Source organism: Bactrocera oleae, chromosome 2 (assembly GCF_042242935.1).
Source record: "Bactrocera oleae isolate idBacOlea1 chromosome 2, idBacOlea1, whole genome shotgun sequence".
Taxonomy (NCBI): domain Eukaryota; kingdom Metazoa; phylum Arthropoda; class Insecta; order Diptera; family Tephritidae; genus Bactrocera; species Bactrocera oleae.
This window is the reverse complement of record NC_091536.1, coordinates 64,745,900-64,763,745: the sequence shown is the minus strand read 5'-3', so window position 1 is coordinate 64,763,745 and position 17,846 is coordinate 64,745,900.

The window sequence follows — 17,846 nt, the reverse complement described above, 5'->3', positions numbered from 1 at the left end:
TGCAAAAGTTTCCAAGTATTTTATTTTCACAGTTATTTGCATTGATACTTCACTCAGCGCTCATAACGGTTGTATGTGTATATATGTGTGTGGCAGTGGGAATGTTTAAGTATCTTAAACTTTTCTCTGCAATTCTTTCACTGTCGTTCTTATTGTTGTTGCTACCTTAGTCACCACAAGCATTTTTGATAAGGGTATTCGAGCCAATCATGCAATTAAATGGTGTTTTGAAAGTCAAATTGTAATATTTACAGTGAAGTTGAAGTGATTTTCTAAGTGGCAGCATCTTCATGCTGCGCTCACTTAATAATGAATAGAAAGCGGAAAAACCTGTCAACACTTCGGAAGTTGGTTCTTACGGTAAGTGAACGGACATTTCTCTTTGACAGATAGGGGTTCAATTTAAAAGCTTCAGAGTGGTCTTTATACTAAAGAGCCTTATGTATGAGATTTAAGCCGCATCACGAATAAAGTGGACCTGAGACAGGAAATCATTATCGGCATCTACAATACTTCACACACAACCTTGTTTTCCTATTTAAAATTGGTCGGACTACTATAACAATTTTATCAGAATTAATAATGTAATTTCGAGATGTCTACCTTGCTACCAAAATCTAAATTATTTAAATAAATTTCCAAGAGCATAGTGATGACATCAATTGAATTCTTCAACATAACTCCAATACCTATTACACTTTCACACCAGATAGAACTCCGATTCTTTAAAAAAAGAAAATTTTTGAACGAACGAACCACCAGTGCACCAACAATCTAAACCTAGAGATCTAGCTCAGTATAACGCTCGCCAACAGGTGCTACTTTGGGATCGGTTGGCAATAGAGAATCAGATCGCTCTCACAACAATCTAAAATTGCGCTCTCAAGGTTTCATATCGTTCCCGTGCCATTATCTGGCGCAGATACATTGATGCTGACGAACCGAGACGGGAAAACACTTGAAACTTTCGAAAGAGTTTTTCTCCGCAAGATCTTTGAAGCGTCCAAAAGGAGATGGAACCACGAACTTTATGTCCTCTACGACGACATGGAAATCCGACGAATGCGCTGATTAGAACATGTCGTACGCAAATAAGACGTTACTCGAGCGTAAAGATCATTCAATTCTAGAATCACGTGGGGACAACGAAGTCTAGGGCGCCCACGCATCCAATGGAAGTACCAAGTTCATAGAGACTTTTCTGTACTTGGGGTGTACAACTGGCATGACCTTTCAAAGGAAATAAGACACTGGCGAAGTACTGTGTTCTCGGTCCGACCTACGATTAAAATGCTTATGAAGAAGAAGAAAAAGCTTATTACAGACTTTTTCATTTTACTTCACTTAATAAAAAGTAAGTTTCGATATAAAATTCGCTTGATCATATAACCACTTCTATAACATACGGATCCCGACAAGTCCATTAATTTACAATGCTATTCGTCTCTGGTTTATAGAGAGGGATCCTTGGTTACGAAGTTTCAAAGGAAACTGTAAACAATATGAACACCTTCCATCTAACACTATATTTGGCAACTGAAGTCCTACCCATACAACCAATATGTCAGCTCCTCAAATACCAAAGTTTCACTTTCGTAGTTGTTTTAATAACTGTCGAATTCATTGAATAATTCCTTAACCTGAGTCTTATAGTTGCGTAATCATTTCTATACAAATATTCGTTTGGAATATTCTTAATATTTCCAATATTATTTCGTATGCAAACGGACAGACATATTCAGAAAATTAATTTTGACGCAAGTAACTGGTGAGTGTAAAAGGGATTACCATCCGATAGACCGAATCAAACCTCTCAAAGAATTTCAGTTTCCATAAAAATACATAAGACGTTTGAGGATATGCAGGGTGTGTCATTTTGTCGGTAAGATAACATTAAATAGCTTTGGAAAATCAAAACTATTCACTTTTGTATTTGAGATGTTTTCAATTTAGGTCTTTAATTTAATTTTTAATTTATTTCGATAATTCGTTTAATACATAATCAATCACATTTTTTTGTTTGTCAAAGCATTGTGCTTTACTATATTTTCAATTCCATGGTATTATTGGAATTCACTATTCACTACCTTGGTGAGTGATAACATCTCCTTTTCTCCGCTAGACGTGTCAACATCAATCCCATAATCTATACACTTTTCTTTACTAAATTTATGAAGTTAAGTCTTTCAGAAAACATAAACTTGCTACAAATATTTATGGCACTGCAGCTGAAATAATTTCCACTAATAAATTGCCAGCAAATTGCATGTTTTAGTAAAAGCAATTATTGCGCAATATTTTTTTTTCTTTTTATTCTGCTTCTACACCTCCCATGCAAACGAAGCGCTTGAGTAATTCGCGCTTCTAACTTATTTACGATGACTGCATAGGAATTTGTATGAAACAATTTGTGACGGAAATTAAATTTCAATATGGCCAATGCCGCGGTCGCTGCTGCTGCCACTGCTACTACTGCTGCACCGACAAGGGAATTGGTTGACAAGCGCCGCTGCTGTCGCTGTCGCAAGCGTTGACAGATCTGCAGCGGCAACACGAAGCGCGACGACACGTATGCTAAGTGTCGCAAAATCTTTATTTATGGTTTTCAATAAGTTGCCGCAAAACGACTTTGAGCGCACAAATCGGCTCATAAACAAGCGCAGTGTTTTATGTGCCACACAAAAACCAACAACGACGCATTTCAAAGTGCAACTGAAAGTGAAGAATGAAAACATATTTCGCTTTTTTTCGCAAGTGATAAAGGTGCTGCGAGCGTGGCATGAGTGGCATGTTAGGTGAAACATGCATATGTACCGCTAGAAATCAGCGAGCCCAGCGCGGTTTGGGGTTTGCTGGAAAAGCTGAGACATCGCGCCATTAAAGAAATTACTAGACTTTTTTCACAAATTAAAAACAATAAATTTTCCAAGCGTGATGCGGTGCGGCCGCACACAGCCCATGGCAACAGAGAAAGGAAAAAAAAAAAATGAGGCAAAAATAATAATAATAATAACGACAGCGCACCATGACAGCAACAATAACAACTACAGAAAACTACAACAACAACCAACAACAAAAAATATAGCTGACAACAAATGGGCTGCCACAATGCAAATCCCCAGCGCGAGCGTTGTCATTGCAGCGCACCAAAGCCACCAAATAGTTGCTTGCGGCACATAACATAAAAACAGAAGGCAGCGAAAGGCACACGCTCGTAAAAACCGCCAACCAGCGACTGGAAGATATGTGCTAGGCAAATAAAAATGGGAAAATTGCAAAAATTTTTTTCGCCATATAAACAAATATATATGTATGTATGTGTGTGAGTTATAGAAAAACTATCTTAAAATTGCCAAAGCAACAATCCCTGCTTACACACATACACATCTGCGCATGTGAGTTGGAATGCACGAAATGGCAGCGACATATTTTGTAACCGAAACACCAGCTAAGGGAATGTTTCATATGCAAACAAATATCGGCATACAACAATAACAATAACAATAAAGTGTTGCGAACGTTTATCCTTAATCCTTAACCGCGTCGGAGAAATAAATTCCGCTTCGGCAACAGCAATGGGTGGCCATTGCCAGCGTTTGTGGCAGACCGCTGGTCAACTGTTGTTGAACATACGCCAGCTGCTGCCCCGAAATGTGCGCTAGTATGTGTATAACTGCCGTATTTGGCATGGCTGAGGCTAGAGCCGAAGAGCAAACAGAGTGATCTACTATTTCAATGCCTTAAAACCGCTGCTGACGTTGCTGACGCTGCCCGATATGCTGGTGTTGCACTCGTATAATAATATATGCGAAATCCCCTTAATTCTTGCGCTAATTCCATCATTGATTGTATGGAAAGTAAATAAAATGAATAAAATAAGAGCAGCGAACGAGCTTATGGTTTTGGTGTGAAAGAGAAACCGTTAAACCAATGTAAAGGGCAATTAAGTCTGATAGTAAGCAATGAGTTTTATGAATTTTGCGTAAAAAATTTTCTTAAAATCAAACGAAATTAATTTTAAATATAATAATATAAAATTATCTAAATTTTTCGACTTCCTTGAACTTAAACAACTTCCATTCCTCTTAATATTTCATCATTTTATTTATCTCATTTTATATTCAACTGAACTGCTTAAGGCAAATTAAGTTAGTCGATTGTTACTAGCGAATAGGTATAAAAGTACTGAGCTAAAGTACTCTCTAAAGTATAAAATACAAGATGTGTCCCAAAAATAACAGAACCTTACTAAATATTACATATATATATAAATATATTATATTTAAATCATACAACATCCAGCATTTTCAATTGAAAAATTAATTTCTGTGCGTGTTTTGTTCCACATGAGTTAAATGATATACATATCCTTCCCAAATAAAAAAGTTTCCATACAAGAAGCTGATTTTGATCATTCATTTTGTATGGCAGCTATATAATATACTTGTAGTAACACGTTCTTTCAGATATTCTAGCGTTGTCTGGAATAATAATTTGTGCCAAACTTTGTTAAGTTATATTGTCAAATGTAAAAGTTGTTCCTACATTAATTTAATTTTGATTATTCATTTTGTATGACAGCTATATGCTATAGTTGTCCGATATCGGCTGTTTTGACATTTGAGCAGCTTCTTGGTGAGAAAGGAACGTGTGCAAAATTTTAGATTGATACTTTAGGAACTGAGAAACTCGTCTATATTTCCAAAACTGAATAAGCTCGAATCAATTCCAGCCGAGGAGCCCAGTTTTCAAACACTCGAATGGGGCCGTATGTCAGAAACGCGCCGAATAATCACTTCCAAGGCAACACTCGTTTCGGGTATACCTGCGTAGAAAAGCGACTTTCCATAACCCCACGCCACAAGCTCAAGACGGGAGATAATGCGCTTATCAAAAGGTTGCTGCAACAGAATGAATGTTTCATTGGCTATAAGGCATGTAGCGCCATCTTGTTGGAACCAACGGTCGTCCACATCAACATTCTCCAATTCAAGCACGAAAAAGTCATTAATCATGGCTCTATAGCGTTCCCAATTGACTGTAGTAGCAGGCTTAATTTTTAAAGAAATATGGACAAATGATTCTCCCTGTCCATAGAGACATCCAACAGTTTTGAGGGTGTAACAGCATCAAACAATGGCTTATGATTTATCATCACTCGAAATGCGACAATATTGTTAATAAACGTTCCCATTCAACCAAAAGTGAGCTTCATCGCTAAACGAAATTTGTTTGTCAAAATTAGGATCGGTAGCAATTCATTTCGTTTTTAACAAGCTGTTCAACTAAGTATAACTTTATGAATATCGAATAATATAAACTAGTGCTGTTTTAAACGATTACTATGAAATAAGAGGTGCTGGCATCTAAAGGTAACGATCGACTTATCGTACGATCAAGACTTTGAACGATTTTTATTTAGCTTTGAAAGAGAATTTTGCATTATATATCTTTCAATATCTATAAAATTACTGTAGTTTGGACCTAGTAAACTCTCGCTCCTACTTAAGCAAGCAATAAATGGCTCATAATCTATGAAAAAGATTTTGCAAACTACATGAACACCACACAGCTAATAAATTAATTGCAGGTTTTCGGGAATACCTGAAAAAATTCGCAATAATTGAGGTCTTTTATTTTCGGCTACGACCGCGTTGACCCAAAAAGCCACAGGATGCATAATGTTGCATGCCGCAAATTGAATAGAAAGCAACAGAGATACACAGAAAACAAAGACAACATAAAAACGGCAATACCGCAATGTCAATTTTTGCTGATGCCACATAAACTGCAGCAACAATAAAAAACTCTAATAACAAAAAAAAATAACAACGACAACAAATGGCTCTTTTATTACAACGAAGTAGCAATAATTCACTGCAGTTGCTGTAAATTTACAAGTTAGTTGTTTGTCGGTCAGTCGGTTGCGCGCACACTAGTTGCCACCAACAAGTTTTTCAGGCTGTTGATGGCTTCACTGCGGTGTTTAACAGAAATTAATTGCTCAAGCAAGTCGAGCTGTCCAGCAACAACAACAAAGCAGTAACTAATAATTCTGTCATAAAAAGTGGGGTCTGCTGCGGTAGAGGAGGAAGGAGGTCACGCCGAAACGTTGCAACAAGGATGTGGCATGCCGAACACGGGCAACAATAAAGAAAATTATATTCTACAACAACAATTAAAAATATCATTACGAGTTTTTCGCACGCTGGCGAGTTTTTATGCATGTGTGTGTGTGTGTGTGTGTAAGCTTATATGTGTATATACATACAAGTATGTGTGTACGTTTGTGGCTTGTACGTGTGAGTTCCTTTTGTTTATGCTGTCAGCTTGAATCCAGTTTGCTGTTTTGTTGAACGCAATTAATTAACTTTAAGGTTGCACCAATTGCAATAAAAAAACAATTTTATTATAACGTTATGGCAAAAACAAAACTCAGAAAAACATATATTTACTAACAAACTACTAAAACAAGCGCGCTGCAGGCAAATTAAAAAAGTTCAACAAATGCAATAAAACCATAAAAATAACATTGAACTCAGAATTTGCAGCAAAAAGTAGTTTATGTAACAACAACAACAAATCATTAATAAAATCAAAACAAAATAATATCCCTTTACGCACGGCAAATCGCTGAAAAATTAGTTGCAAACCAAACTGACACCACGGGAAATCAACGTGGCCACAAACCCACACACTGCGTATACAGCAGCAGCCCCCACCCTTCACACGCCTTTACACATGCAGCATTGTTGCCACTCCTGTTGTCACTGCGGTTATTGCTGTCATTGCATTTTTGATTTAGTTGACGCAAGCGCCCGAGCAACGTTGCGTTTCGAGGCAAATGAAAGAGAATTGGGCAAAAATATATAAAAACAAAAACAAAACAAATACAAAAAAAACCGAAATCATATGAAAAAACGATCATTGAAATGGAGCTTGAAACCAAAATGTCATTTGCCGCTGTACGATGCGCAGATAAAGCGAATTGTGGTGGCAAGCTTGACTGGGACAGCAACGAGTCGAGGCAATAGAAAAATAGCTGCTGCCATAAAACGTATTGCTGCTTGTTATACCATATTTGTATGTACATGTGTTGCTGCCCGAAGTGTTGGACAAGTTAAAAATTATTGCTTACACGTCCTAATTGTTCTATTTGTTGTGTGGATTTTTACGCTTCCCCACTTTAACCCGGCTTTTTTAGTAACCACCACTGCAAAAACTCCATGACCAACTGCTGCTCTGCTCGCATGCTCTTCCACTATATGTCATATATTCTCATATTTTTGTATGGGTGTATGTCTTAATTACGAAAAAAAAATAATTCTACTGCAATCATGTTTCGGTGTTTGAAATTAAAAGTTTTGATTGGATTTGGGGTGTGCTCTTGCATATGTCTCTAAGCACTAACACTGTCATATAAATTACTATACATTAACATGCATAAATAATTTACAACGTGATATAGGGTTAAAAGTTGAATTGGCAATCGCTTGTTGGTGCTTTCGGTCAAAGCTAATTTTACTTAAATAAAATTAAAATTATTTAAATTGATGGTGTTATTCGCAAATTGATTTTGGTTTCAAAGGTGGGAAAGGGAACACCACAGTAATAAGAAACCATCTGGATTAATAAATGAAATTAAGGTTAAAAAACTTTTTCATTAAAAGTGGGGTCTTTATCGAGTTATTGAAAGTTAGGCACAATGCATCGATTATACTGCAAAATACTTTGAGATCAGCTCTGTTATAAAGCAAGTAAATCATTGATTTCTAGTACTTGTCAGAGTCATATAATTACAGATGGTACTTTAAAACTTTGACTTTGATTTCTTGAGTAGAATATTAATTTCTGATAAACTATGCTAAACCAAGGTTACTTAGCCACCATACAAGTTCATGACTCAAAGAATAATATATTTTCAATAACATTCAAGTTATGTTTCCACATTACAGTCAATTTTTTCGGGAGTTAGTGTTATAATACAGCATAAGTCTTCTTATAATTCATAGGTTGTGCACATGAAGCGCGAATTGGTGAGATTTTTCGGAATTCAGAGTTGAAATTGTGTTTTCAAGATCTTCAGAAAAATTGCAAATGGTGGTTTTCATTGCTCACCTCATATTTAAAGGGGTTTAAACCTAATCAATATGACTTTGTTTTACTTTGTGAATACCGAGCAACAAATATTAGGTCAAGTAAAAAGTTAGTTCGGTTTTTTTTAAGATGGCGTCAATGTACATGTCATGTCACGGCGCTGAAAACGTGTTTATTCGCGCTAAAAGTTCGTCTTTGACAGTTTTTCGATTGATTGACTCAGTACGTTGTGAGCGCTCGTCAAAGATGGACACCAGCAAAGAGAAAATTCGCTATATTTTACAATTTTTCTTCGATCAAGGCGAAAAAGCAGCCAAAGCGGCTGAAAACATTAATTTAGTTTATTGGCCCGATACTGTAAACGAATGTGTAGCACAAAAGTGGTTTGCTAGGTTCCGTTCCAGTAATTTCGATGTCAAAGATGCACCACGCGTCTGGAGGTCTGTCGACGAAAATTGCGATAAAATCATGGAAATAGTGGAAACAGACCGTCACGTGGGCACTTATTTAATTGCTGAGGAACTAAAGATAAGCCAGAAAACCGTTTGGAACCATTTGCATAACCTTGGATTCAAAAAGGAGCTCGAGGTTTGGGTGCCACTCGAACTAAAGCAAAAAACACGATGGACCGAATTTCCATCTGCAAATCGCTGCAGAATCGCAACAAAATCGACCCGTTTCTGAAGCGGATTGTGACTGGCGATGAAAAATGGGTCACTTACGACAACATCGAGCGCAAACGGTCGGGATCAAAGCTCGGGGAAACGGCCCAGACAGTGGCCAAGACCGGATTTTACGGCCAGGAAGGTTTTGCTGTGTGTTTGGTGGGATTGGCAAGGAATCATCTACTACGAGCTGCTCCATTATGGCCAAACGATCAACTCGGTCCTCTTCCGCCAACAACTGGACCGCTTGCAAGCAGCACTCATCCAGAAGAGGCCATCTTTGATCAACAGAGGCCGAATTGTGTTCCATCAGGACAACGCCAGGCCACACACGTCTTTGGTGACTCGCCAGAAGCTCCTGGAGCTCGGATGGGAGGTCCTAATGTACCCACCTTATAGTCCGGACCTGGCACCAAGTGATTACCATCTTTTCTTGTCCATGGCAAACGCGCTTAATGGTGAGAAGTTGGCCTCAAGAGAGGCCTGTGAAAATTGGCTCTCCGAGTTTTTTGGCAATATGGACGCAGTCTTCTACGAGAGGGGTATAATGAAGTTGGTATCTCGTTGGCAACAAGTTTACGAACAAAACGGCGCATATTTGACTTAAATCGGATAAATGTACACAAAGTTATCATCTTTTGAAAAATCAATAAAAAACCGAACGAACTTTTTACTTTATTTAATATTTATGATCAAATTTAAATTGTACTAGATTGGTACAACCTTTTTTATTGTATGTTCGAGCGAAGTTTGATCTCCATATGTAAATTAGTGTCTATTTGCTTAAACTGCAAAAACTTTTTCTTATCACGAACACGTTGAGTGGTTTTAAGCATTGGGTGAAGGTCGTAAAGTCAGCAAAATCTTGCCTCATGCGAGTCGCTCGTCACCTCTGTCAATGATGATGATAACAGAGAGACAGCAGACGATCTCAACATTATTATTGATGCACTTAATGCATCTCTATTAACGGTAATGCTTAGCAACGTAGCGTAACGTCGAAACTGTCCAACAATCTAACGAATGGCGAAATCATACGAATTTATAGAGAACCTTATTAAAGTAATACAGAGAATGTTGCCATTCGATTCGCACCAATATGTGAGAGACTCTGGAAATCAAATCGACAAAAGCCCAATCATAGATTCATAATATAGATTATGTTCATTATTTCTGCGCCGGTATTTCCAGAATACAATTTTTTCAAATGTATTTGAAATTAATTGTTTTGACTGAACACAAGGAATAAAATTTGTGATGTCACAGGTCATACATACGTACAAAGGTCATGAAAATCTTTCTCAGAGAGAGTCCAGTAGCGGATCTAAGGACCCCTACTATGCCTAGCTTAGCAGTTTTTTAGTCAAATGAGTTCGACCATCATGTTTGTCTTCGCTTATTGGTATCGAGGAATGCCGATTTTGTTTTTGTTTTCAAAACTGCAAGCAGCACTTATAACTTCCGTAAACTGAAAGTAACGGCTTTGATAGTTTCAAATAGCGAGAGTATAAAATGTTCGGATCTTAACGTTTTGGGGGAGAGGGCCTTGAGCATTATCTTCTTTCGATAACTCAGCGCCAGCTGTTGCCATTTGTTAAGTTTACTGGCCTTAAAAGTAAACATCCAACCTCTGAATGCTGAAAGTAGAACAACTATATATTTACCTCAAAACTCCATAACGATTTTTAAAAAAAAATTCAAATTAACCCAGCATATATGCGCAGTTTGATTAGAATGCTGCGCTTGCGGTGACCATAGTGTTGACACACACACATGAATATGGACCGCATATACGGTTTCACTAGTGACGGGGCCAGCAAGTGACGACCAACTAGCCGACCGCTAACCACCCGTTGCCATTCAACAGAACAAATTTAATTTTTACCAACTTGTCATATTTATCGCAACAACAACCAATAAAAAGCAGCAAACAAGGTAGCAACAGCAATAACACCCACAATAACAGCAAACAGCAACAACAACATAATAACAAACACATTTATACTGTTGACCGGGCAGCACCAGTAACGGAAAGAGAAACGCAAAAACAAAAACAAAAAAAAAAAAACGAAGCAATTTATCGTTTGTTTTCATAATTTCACACAAAATGACCAAAAGATGATGTTGGCAGAGGCGAGCAGCGCAGCGCCCATCCAGCATGGCAGCGCAGCGTGGCGCTTAGCAGAGTTGATGGCGGCGACAGCAGTTGTGGCGTTGGCGGTTGCCCTGCGGCTGCCGGCCACTGCATATTGCACTCAGCGTACAACGCAGTTATGTGAGCACACATACACAGTGCGTGTATGTGTGTGTTTGGTAATTGTGTTTGTGTTTTGTGGCGTTAATTTTCACAAAATATGCTTTAACCTGCAGCCAAAAGTTAATTAAAAACCAACAAAACAGCCGCACATCCACTCAATAACTCACACAAACACGCACACATGCGCACGCACAACTGTAAACGAACGTGCCAGCACACTTGTACTTGTACGCATGCGTGCACACATTGCACGCTCGTTTGCAGTCAGTCAGTCGAAATTTTTGGACAACTCAAACATTGTAAGCACACCTATGCGTTTGTATGTATGTTTTGCCTGTGTCTGTGTGTGTAGCACTTGCATGTGCTTTTATAGTATGTAATTGTATGCAGCTGTGTTTATTGACATTGGCGTTAGTAGTTATCAGCAGTAGTAGCAATATCGTTTGTTATTGTTGTTCTTGTTGGCATTGCTGTTGTTGTCGGCGACGTCATCACCAATTGACCGCCGGCCATTGGTCAATGTTATTTCTTCCATGCTAGTGGCACACACACGTACACAAATGCAAGTATAACAGTTTCATTTATACGCACTCACACAACTCTTACACACACATACAAACATACTTGAGTGCATGCCAACTATTCAGAAGTGTGCGTTTTGTTGATATTGCTTCTAAAACAACAATAACAACTACTACTCGAAATTCAATTCTAGTGCAACTTTTTTTCAATTTCTTTGCTTGTTTTTCTTCTTCTTCTTCTGCTACCTTAACTTGGAAGTTCCGAGAAGATTTCCAATTCCTTAATTCTGTGCCAGGTTTTTAAAGAAGAAAAACTCATTATCTCCAATATATAGTGGACACTCAATCTCAGAAGATAGTTTTAACGGATCTAATAACAAGAACAATGTGCTCTAAAAATGAAATGAAACACTCAAATTTGGTAAAAATGGGTTCTATTTTTTGGTTATGCAGATAATTTATGCCATTTATGACGGCCCCGTTTGAATATCTCCACCCGTTTACGCCAATTTTCAGTGACCTGATGCAGCATTTCGGCTATAGTGCGCTGAATGTTCTCTCCGAGCTTCTCGAACGTTGCTGGTTGATCGGCGTAAACCTTTCATTTAACATATCCCCAGAGAAAACAATCTAGAGCCGTAAAATCGCACGATCTTGGTAGCCAGTTGACTGGGCCATTTCTCGAAATTAACGAGTCGCAAAATTTTGCACGCAGTATGTCCATGTTCAGGCGTGAAACATGAGGCGTCGCACCGTCTTGTTGAAAATAGAGATCGTTCGCGTCGATTTCATCAAATTCCGGGAAAAGAAGTCGGGCAGCATCGCAAGCATTCAATTTTTGGTATGCAATTGTCTTTCCTAAACCACAAGAGGATTTGACCCACCCCAATAGCGACAATTTTGTTTATTAACGAATCTGTTAAGCCAGAAATGAGCCTCATATGAGAAGATGATTTTTTGATGAACGTGAATTTGCGTAATAATCTTGGATAATTTCTAAGCGTTGTATAATAGTGAAACGTAACATGATGAAATGACAAACCCTAGTGAGTACGCTGACAAAGAAATTTGACAGGGTTGCAACGCTCGTGATGTCAGTTTGTTTAAAATACTTTTATCGTTTGCTCGATTTTCTGCTCTTCAAAATTTGCCGAATCGAAGACAGCTAATTATGTATTATTCTCTACTACTCTCCAGCCAAGCCATTTTCCGATGATTTGTATTCAAACGGATACTAAAATGCTTTTCACTTTTCGTCAACAGGAAACATTAAAAGTTTTAATATATAATGTAAAACATTCGTTTAAGCTCAATCGATGAGACCGAAACCCATGTCATCGTCGGACCCTTCTGGTTCTTTTGTAAGTTCAAACCTTTAGAAGGCATCTCAAAAAAGTGTGAAATGTACAACTGTATTACTGTCTGATATAGACAGCTGTGAAAATAACATAACATCACTTTTTATAAGTGGCTAGTAAAAAGTATATAAAGTTGAAAATAGTAAAATAGAATTTGAATTTTGGTCATACCAATTTGACTCGGACGGGTCCATTTAAAAAAATCACGATAAATTTTATTTGGAAAAAATTTTACCATGGAAAAAATTTAAAGCGGGTTGTGAAGTACTTAAGTTGAGCACAAAATAGTTAGTGAATAATTCAAAAAATGAGGCTCAACCGTTATAAAACAACACGTGAAACTCGGTCCAAATGATGCTCGTCGTTGGACACAGGGAAGCAATTCGTTGTAAACGACAGGATTTGTGGGCAGAAACTTCATAGATTTTTCACGACATTAAAGCACCATTCTATATGATCGATATAGATTTGGCTCCCTGTGACTGTTTTTTTTTTCTTAACTCAAAAATCCGCTTTGGGGAACTCACCATGACTCCATGATAGCTATTAAAACTCATTCGCTGAATTCACTGAAAGCCATCCCAGTCTAAGCTTAGAACAATTAGAACAAGTCAATGACAGCATATTGGATTGATCGTTGTTTGGCTTTTATTGGCTCAAAAGGAGCCTATTTTGAAGGCGATAATAATAATTTGTATGGAAATACGTAAAAAATACGTAGATTTTTTTTTTAACTTACGAACTTAGTTATAATTAATAGCAGGAGCTTAAAATTGTGTACAAAGGCATAAAAGGTAAATTAAATTTTTGAACGGCAATTATCTACAAAGTTATCTTCTGTAGATACCACAGCGCTGCAACAGTGCCACTTGTGTTTGCGATGCCAAGGATATTGAGTGAGTAAAGAAATGGCCGATTCATACGGGTAGCAATATATATATCTATATAATACCGGCGATGTGGGGACATGATGTTTACATCGTATTTCTGTTTCTAAATATCGGCATTTGAACGAAAAGGAGCAAGTGTTTTTGAAAAAGTTGAAGTAAGTAGCTAGCTTGCCAATAATCTGTGTATGGACAAATCTTTGTCAAATCGTTCGTATAGATTTAGAATCAATGTATGTACTAAAAAGAGATTTGTGCAAAGTTACTTTTTCTACCTTGAGTGAAATATTTGTGGAGCTGTGTATCAATACCGTGTTATATAAGTCAAGATGTCCCCACATAGTAACCGCTTTAGTCTCAACTTTGATTAAAATCCCTTACTATTATATACCAAAGCGGTGCACATGGGTACAATGATCATGTCTCTTAATTGGGTCGTAGCAACCTTATTGTTTCCAAAAATAGTATACGACCTACAGCTGCCAAACAGTGTCTACAATTCATTAAAGTAACGACTGCAGCCCCATTTTCGACGCACCGAGTTCATAATTTTCGTATTCAATTACGTGGATACTTAATTTTTGCTGTTGATTTTTTAGCTCATTAAGCTAACATTTAAAACTTCGCGCAACACACACACATACATACGGCAACAACACAAGGGCATAAACTTCGACGTTTTGAACGTTTTAACTAGTAGAAATCGGAAGGACACACGCCATGGCGTCTTTGTTTGGTGCAAAATATGTGGAGGGCACAAATTATTTACGTAGTCCATTGCACGGAGCCTGACGGACGGACGTGTAGCGGAGCTGCGCTGGCGTTGTGTGCTCGCAGGAGCCATTAACACGAAGTCATAAACTATAAATTTTTCTTTAATTTAGATCACGCAACATTCGAGTCATAAAAAACTCAACGTACGTGCAGTTGCATAAATAAGCCGAACCAATGACACAAGCAACACAAAGCCAAGGACTTGCCAATCACACACACACATAGTACTTTGGTGCACGGAATATGCGTGGCGTGTGCGTGTAAGACGCGGCGCATAGATTGTGGCATTATCATGAATTGGTCGCAAGGCAGTTGAGCGCTTCCCTAGCTTCTTTAGAAGTTCGCGCTGCTTGTCTATGTGGAATTACTTTTCACTGCTAACGGTTTCTGCTTCGTATGTCTTTGAATATTTAGTATGCTTGTTTGTATGAGCGCGTGTGTGCGCCTTTGTGGCTCGTCGTCGTTTTGCCAACTGCTCGTTGCCCATAAAATAAAATAATGTCTAAAATGAATTTAAGCTTCAAAGTAAATCACGCGCAGCAAAGCGAGCAAATGCTAGAAATGTAAATAAGATGCGAAGTGCCAAGTTGGCGGACGTAGAACTTAGATGACACGCCGCGGTGCTGGTTTGCGTCTAGGTGAGGCCAGGTATATCTGCCGGCGTTACAAATGTGTGGCATCAAAAGGGCGACGGGCGTAAAGTTTTGTTTTATTTCCCAGTTATTTGAAAATAGTTATACTCATTCACTAACACAAACATATTACATGTTTGCGAACTTTCAAAGTACATCAAATTGTGCTAATAATTCAAGTTTAATGTTGCAAGTGTCCTAATGAGTTAAACAAATACTATTTATATACATATATATGTATACGCTTGTGGGAAATCGAAATAATTATCCGCATGGGGCGAAGCAAGCATATGGGTATTCTCATAAATAAATGGATATGCATGGTGGTATATGTTTTCATTGCCTTTCAATAGCTTATATAATATATATCATATTTATTAGGTAATATTTTCTTGTATAATAAATATGTCAGGGATATTGATTCGAGATTATAAAGTCATTATGAATGATTATAAAATCATATCATGAACGCTTCTTATTTGCCTTAAACTGAGATTGACTTACCCTATTCCTTTAGCACATTTTGTCATATTTGCAAAATATAACATTAAGTTAGAGTTCATGTACCTTCCCGAGTCCAAGAAAAATTAATGTTGGAAATTTAAAGAAGATATCTATAATTTGATTTTATCATGGGAGGTCATTGAACACTGTCGAGCTAAATTATAATGTTTATTACTCGGAAGACTAGTTTATGTTAGGATGTAGGGTTGATTCTAATCAATGGATCTCCCTTGGCTAGACGTTCGTCCTTTGTGCTACCCATATACTCCTAAAATTTTTTGAGACGGTCCCAGCTACTTCGTTAGATACGCCGAAGGTGTTCCAACCGGAGAAAATAGCAAGATGTTTCCACATCATATTTCTCCTTGCTTTATATTATATATGTTTTGCTTCAATGAGAGCTTCTTATTGAGGATAAGCCCACAGTTCTTCACCCTGTGCACCGGTTGAAGAATAGAGCCTCCCAACGTCCAATTTACGTTCCGAAGTATCTGTGCACTTTTCCTCTTCGACACGACCGTTCTGTCGCAAAGGAAACTATAAATGAATGACTAATCTCAATGGAAGGCAGGTAGCTAAAGTTTTAGAGCACTCGGCAATACATACTATAAGCTGTATAGTTAAATGGTAATTAGGTAAATGATCTTTTCTCACCAACGACTTAATACTTAAAGTGAAAGTTTGTGCAAATTTCAATAATCTAAAATCTCAATGACATTTTTAATTAAATTAAGAGGCAGAAACGTATGCAACACGTACATATGTAGTGAAAGTCTTCGAGAAGTAATGGTCAATCTCGAATTCTAATTACAAAAATTCCATTTAAATAACCCGATTTTTTGATACAATCAGAAGCAGTCGATGAATATCCAGATCTATGGATGGGAAATCACATGATACGCGGCAAAAACTTGTGCTGCGTCACTTTGCGAATAAATGTATTGATACAAAATTTCTTGGACGTCTAGCTTTGAGAAGATATCATACTGACTTCTACAAATTTTAATAATTTTAAGTTGTTCTCGTGAGGTTATTTGAAAAGCGAAGTGTATCCAAGAAATTCTCTGGAAATTAATGAACTAAAGAAAAATACTTCAAAAAGGTGGCCAAATAAAATGTGAAAGGCCAGTTATTGGGACTGTATCTATATTTGTGCAGGTTGCGAAGAGATGTGGTGACTTTGGCTTGGAAGACGAAGAACTTCCTGGGCAGCCAAAAAAGTTTGAAGATGAAGAACTGGGAGCATTACTCGATTGACTTAAACAACCATTTCAAAACGTTTTAAAGCAACCGGATACATTCAAAAGTAAAAAATTCGGGGGTCATATGAATTGTAACCAAAAAAACTTTGAAATACAATTATAAATGTCAGAAACGCTGCTTGAACACTAAAAAGGAATTTTTTTCCATCGGATTGTGACTGGCCCTAAACAAAAAAAATCATGGCTTTAATTAGATTAATATTATATTAGATTGAAAATGTTTACAGTCGATTTCTACTTTGAAAGGGCTAGATAGTCCAAATCATTGTTACCTGACATCCCCACATTTTCTATGCCTAGTGTGCCTCGTTTGTTTAATGTTTGATATTGAAAATTACTTTCGAGTTCAACCAAAGGTCTTGCTTACCACCTATTTACAGCAGTTCCATCGACCATCTTACGTCACTCCTATTACATAACAAAACCTCAAGGTGCCACACACAATAACTCATCTACTCACGACTCAGTATGCAACACGCTGCACGGAGCAGCGCAACCCCACAACAATTCAGTGCACAACAAAAGAATATTTCTAGCTGTTCTTATTGTTATTACTGCTGCTTTATGCTTAGCGAAAATTTGGCCCAACAACAGCAAAACTTTAGTGATTATTACTGACGGAATTACGTGACTGTTTTAGAAACTGCCGAAAATGTGGCACGCACGCGAATTCCTCTAGATGCACATACACTGCAGACGGGCGGAAAAGCACATTATAAGGAGGACAGTAGTAGTGAAGTGGAAAAAATCTTGTAAATCTGGAATGAGCAAGTATTGAATAATGTAAAAGCATTTTGCGAGTTTGTGATTTTGTGGTTACTTCGTAAATAACTCGACTGCCATTATATTCAGGTTGCTGTTGTTGCTTTTATTTGCTTTCTCTAATATT